We start from the raw sequence: 5,608 nt of genomic DNA, 5'->3' as shown, positions 1-5,608 counted from the left end.
AGCCCCCTCACATCTGCAGTGTAAATATGCATAATTCAGGTGATGTGATTTCTCTCTGTGCAAGTTGTAATTAGTACACCTGATGCAGGCAGGGGTAAGTGCACTTGGTGCAGGTTAAAAGTGTCCCCATGCATTTTGAGGTAAGTGCAGGTTGAGACTAATCTTGCTCCTCCCGGAGTAAGGAATAAGCTTTACCAACAGTGGGACCCTCAGAACCCCTCTCCCTCACTCACCGGTGGGGGCAAGTCGTCCCTGCAGCCGGCTCCCCATGCCTCCGCTCAGTGCGGTTCGCAGCGCCCGCTCTGTCTCTGCACGAGCTCCGCGCAGCGCTCCGCAAATCAACAGACCGTGATGTCAGCGCTTCGAGCCCGTGGAACCGAGGACGGTGGAGCGCGTGCCGCGAGATAAATCAGAAGCCGGGTCCGCGAGATGGTCAGGCTTCTACAGGACAGTACACCGGGGTCAGTGCTTTTCCAGCACAGTCACCCTAAGATTGAACATTACACCCTATTTCTGTGCTTTCCTGGCAGGTAACATTTTTAGCCCTGCAGTCGTGAGGCCGTGCATTTCCGGTCCGCACGTACTTTGCACTGACTGCACATGACAATTCAGTCAGCCCAGCCCTGGTCCCTGCCCTTGCCCACCTGATGCCCCACCCTGAGGCTGAAGATCACACAGCTGCGCCGTGCGCAGGCTCAGCATGCAGATCTTCCTTAAAATGCATATGGTGTGGTATTTAAGTGACATATTACCTCGCGCTACAAGACATAGAACTAGCTGCTAGGCGCAGTGGTATACTAAGTACATTTGGCTAAAAAGGGTTTCTGCTGTGAGTGGCACACAGGAGGCTTCGGGGTAACTCGGAGCGTCTTGCGCGGAATCGATATCAAAAGATTTCGGAAACATAATTTTTGTTGCCGGGGCTTCTGGTGCATGCACCTTGTAATATATGAGCAAGCATTGAGCGACGAGTCAACTTTAACACTAGGTTCCAGAGTTCAGACGGACCCTGTCTCATAGCTGCCGAAGTTTCAGATTGCTATGTGTGACATTTGCATAATTTCAGTGTAATTATGAGGGACATTTCAAGGACTATGAGTGACACTTTCTACCAAGCAAAATCAAGCAATGTAGAAGAGGGAAACATAAAAATATCAGAAATTACACCCATTTGAGCAATGTGAAACTCTAAAGAGATCTTAAAATGGCTGCAAAGCACCAGAAATTGAAGGGAACTAACCTAGTGCCCTTTTAAACTGATCGGGCAGTGACCACAGATACTTTTCATCAGGCAAGGCTCAGAAGAGTAAGGCTGGGACATATGTAGATTACAGCCATCCAGGGCGCTGTTGTGTGTAAAACAGTATGTCCACTTATGAAAGCATCCAAACATATGGCAGATGCAGACAGACCAAAAGTGAACTGGTTAAAGTTTGACACAGGTAACAAAATGGGTGTGCAGGTTCACATCATCAGATGATCTGTGTTATGCGTGCACTGTGGACAGTAGGTACAGCGATGCCAGTCGTACTCAAAGTTAGTCTGGAGATTCAGAGGGGCAGTCCAGAGTCGCTGACATAAATCACATCAATCACCGCAATATAGAAATGTTGATCAGTAGAAAATATGTCATTGCAGATGAGAAGGATCACAGAGTTTATCACCTGTCACAATATGTCCATTAAATAGCTGAAAAGAGATATGAGCCTTCAGTGTATGGGATAATGCCCTGATTGTAACATAGGTCAATTTACATACACTGCAATAAAATATAGCGTGCACTGTTTTAAATAGTTTTTGCGTATGTATTTAACAACAATGACTTTTCAAATTATGTTGCTCAACGACACTAATGCATGTTACTATTTTCAGTGCGACAGTGCCTCAGGATTGTGAATGGAGAAGCAGAGGAGCTAATTAAATATAAAACAGCTTTAAATTAATTTAGGAAACAGTCACTGTACGGGACCTATATTCGAGAAAAATACCAACCTTTCCCTCACAAAGCTCAATGTTAGCACATCTCAGTATGTACTTTCCCAATATCAATGAAAAAGTTCTCTTACCATCATGGGTCTAGTGCCTGCTGATGAGACCCTGGACACTTTTTGGCAGCAGGTTGGTTGCCGGAATCCCATAACGGTTTTTAACCCTCTTATCCAATTCTTGACTTCCGCTTTCGGCGCTCCATAATGGAGGGCAGCGACCGTGGTCTGCAAGGCTGATTTGCAGACAGGCTCAGGCATTGAGTCACCGCAGGCCGTAGCAATTTCAGTGTGCCGCCTGGCCCCAGTCCGCGAACAGTGATAGTCATCCAGGCCACTCAGCTGTCCTGACTCCTGCGGGGACGTCCTGTGACAGACTGAATTCTCGCAGCTCCCAATTGCGGTTATATAGGAAATGACACGGGGAAGGGCAGGTAATAACAGCTGATAGCAGGGGGTGGCCAGGTCCGGTGCGAGCAGCAGCAGGCAGTGCTGAGAGCACCGCGGCCTGCGCCATGATTATTTGCAGAGCTTCCCAGCAGCACTGCCTCATACTAGCCAGCCGACCTAAGCAGTTCTGCCAAGTATCACGCATCAGGTGTGACACACACGCATTTCAGTGTGGTGTTCCGCATCACCGCTCTGAAATGCATTGTCACGCCTTTCATAGCTGCCAAGGTTTCAGATTGCTTATGTGACATTTTCCTAATTTCAGTGTAATTATGAGTGACATTCAACGACTGAGTGACACTTTCTTGCAAGCAAAATAAAGTATTGAAGATGAGGGAAACATGAATATCAGAAATGACACCCATTTGAGCAACAAGAAACTCTAAGAAAATCTTAAGACTACTGCAAAGCACCAAAAGTGGAAGGGCACCAACTTTATTGGAGGGCCCGTAGTGGTAAATGAATGCAAAATTGGCAGTAAGATTTAACTGGTTTAATATTAAAGTAAAAGCTTGTGAAGAAATGCACCACAGCGACAGACTCCGGACCCCTACATACTGCCATTGCAGGGATAGCCTTGCAGCTGAGCAGTGACTCACACACTACAGATCTCGACACCTCTCAGGCCACCTATGCTCTCTGTAGGTCTTGCGGGGCTGCTTGATGGTGATGGCGCTGTCTACTGACAGGCCGCCTTTCTGTTGTAGTCTCTCTCCCATGGGTCATGTTATGGATGCAATCGGGCCCTCTTATCCAGACTGTGAAAAACGTACATGACGGGAGGCCTTCACTGGTAAGGGTGAAGTTCAGATCCATCTGGCCTGCTGATTATGTCCAGATGGGCTGAAGGGGGCAGCTGCAATTAGATAAAACAATCTTTGCCGAACCCACCAACACATACTTATCACAGCACACCAACGTAAGTGTCATGCACAGCGCCCACACGAGGTCAAAGGAAAAATGTAAACTTAGAAGTTTTCATGTAAATTCACCCACTGGTGGTAGTGAAAAGTGACAATATGCCAAAACACGCTGCAGGACTATTGATTGCACAAGCCCAATAACACGTGATCATTACGCAGCACTCCCTAGGCTAATGTTAACCCAAAGTCACCAGTCAATTCTACAGAGAGTCACAAATAGAGATTGTTTCCTAGCGACACAACCAAAAACTTTGCAGGGAAAATAGTAAATCTTAAAGCAGTCAGATGTCTGGCTTACCTGACTGGAAAGCGGGTTGCAAACTACTGTCTGTGCGCCGTTAGCACATGGTTTAGGCCAGTGAAGGTGTAACTGGCAGACAGTCCCTCACATACAATCCCGCTGCCGTTTCTAGATCTTTCCTCAGGGTCCGACGGTGCTACGTGTCTCTGTGCTGCCACCTGCACCCTCCAGGGCCTCCCGGGGACTGTGTCTCTGACGCCTCGGGATTTCTGTAGTCAGACTCCTGACAACAGCTAACTTCTGGTAGTGAATGGGCTTTGGTTCCCCAAAAATGAGCGAGGAGGGCAGCAACTGTCACGATCCATAGCCGACTGCTATCTCAGGATGTACATGCGGCCTGAGCCTCCGTCCCAGACACTGTGAATACGGGAGCGGGCAGAGGCTTAGGGTGAACCTCAAACTGCTGTACTGCTGGCTGACGGAGAAGGAAGAGGAGGTTAACAATGCAATATGGTTTAGCGAGGAACTGTAATTGGGACAGTTCTTGGCCGCAACTCACTCCTTTGTGATTCTTAATGTAATCACACAGGAACCCGGATAATGCATTTCTGAAACCACGACGGCTCAACGCAGTGCAAGCAGGCGCAGGAGCTTGCAGGCGGCGCTCTTCCGTTTGAAACTATTGAGTCCCCCGCCGCTTCTCACCTACCTCACTTCCTATCTTCTTACTTCAGGATGTAACGAGGCACTAACGTTCACATCCGGATTTAATCCTGGGCCCCCATGGTGTGCCATAGCAACCACTGCTGAGGGCAGGTGGTCCTGCCCCCGTCTTGATTGAGCAGTGTGAAAGTCAATCTTGTGCATGTCTGTAAAGTTGCGCGGAGCTGCGGCGGGCGCAGGCAATATGCTTACGCCCCTGAGCCAGGGCACAGGCACAACAGGCTAGCTCCCGGGCAGATTTGGTATATTGTAGCACTCAGCCACTCCAGAGCTGAGAGCACACATTTAACTAGTATTAACTTACTGAGCCTAGCTGCGGCTGGCAGCACATCTGCGGGGAGCAGCAGAGCCGGCGCAGCGCGCGCTGGCACCCTGCGTAGCCAGAGTTTCAGAGTGGCATAAAGGGAAGGCTCGCAAAACAAACTCCCTGTGCAGGCCACGATCCAAAAGCAGGATATGACATCAGACTGATAGAGGCTGCGCCACGGGGATTGAAAAGCGCATTAATGCAGTTGGGTGAGCCTTCCAGCAGACTGCTGCAATCCCCAAGCTTGCTGGAGCAGCACGCTCAAGCCACGAGCGGCGCCGCATCTGTGAGTGTAAGAGTAGTGTACAGTGCGCTTAGGGGGCCCCTGGAGCTCGGGGCCCCCCCCCCGCACCGCAGGGGCTGCGGGAGCCTTTGTTACGCCCCTGTATTTATGTGTTATAGAGGAAAGTTGGTGTATGTGGTGTGTAGTGGAATTATGTGGCTACCATCCAGATAACGTGAGCATTTAAGAAGTAGAGGTGCAGTTAGGATGGATGGGTTGGTGGAATGATAGCTATTTGTATGAATGCCCGAATGGATGGATGGCTGTACATGCATGGATGTCTGAGTGATCAGTTGAATGAAAAGATGGTAGGTGATGCATGGGTAGGAAAGTTACAGATGGTTGGTATGGAAAGAAAAAGATGGACACATAGGGAAAATATTTATAAAAAGGAAAGTTTTGTACTTTATTGGACCTTTGGTCAAGACTGGATGATATATCAGGCTACCTAGTGGCCCAGATCTCAATAAACATAAAATCCCATTTACAATTCAGAAGTTGGTGGTGGTTTTGTGCCCTTACCCCAAAACTAAGCTTCATTGTCAGCTGCTTGGATGCCTAATCTGCAGTCTTCCAACACAGTATTACACTTGGTCGCTGGTTTAACCCATTCAAATCTTAAATGCTGTGTTCCATCAAACCTTACAAGAGACAGTTACTAATTATGACTGATGAAGGAAAAGTCTGATGACTGGT

The 5,608-nt window shown here is 48.4% G+C and overlaps 1 pseudogene; it reads left to right on the top strand.

The window, feature by feature from the left end:
- Positions 1-813: 813 nt before the first annotated feature.
- LOC146811202 (U11 spliceosomal RNA) lies at positions 814-1,002 on the top strand (annotated as a pseudogene).
- The last annotated feature ends 4,606 nt before the right edge of the window (positions 1,003-5,608 follow it).

Source organism: Triturus cristatus, chromosome 7 (assembly GCF_964204655.1).
Source record: "Triturus cristatus chromosome 7, aTriCri1.1, whole genome shotgun sequence".
Taxonomy (NCBI): domain Eukaryota; kingdom Metazoa; phylum Chordata; class Amphibia; order Caudata; family Salamandridae; genus Triturus; species Triturus cristatus.
This window is presented reverse-complemented; position numbering and strand designations above follow the sequence as displayed.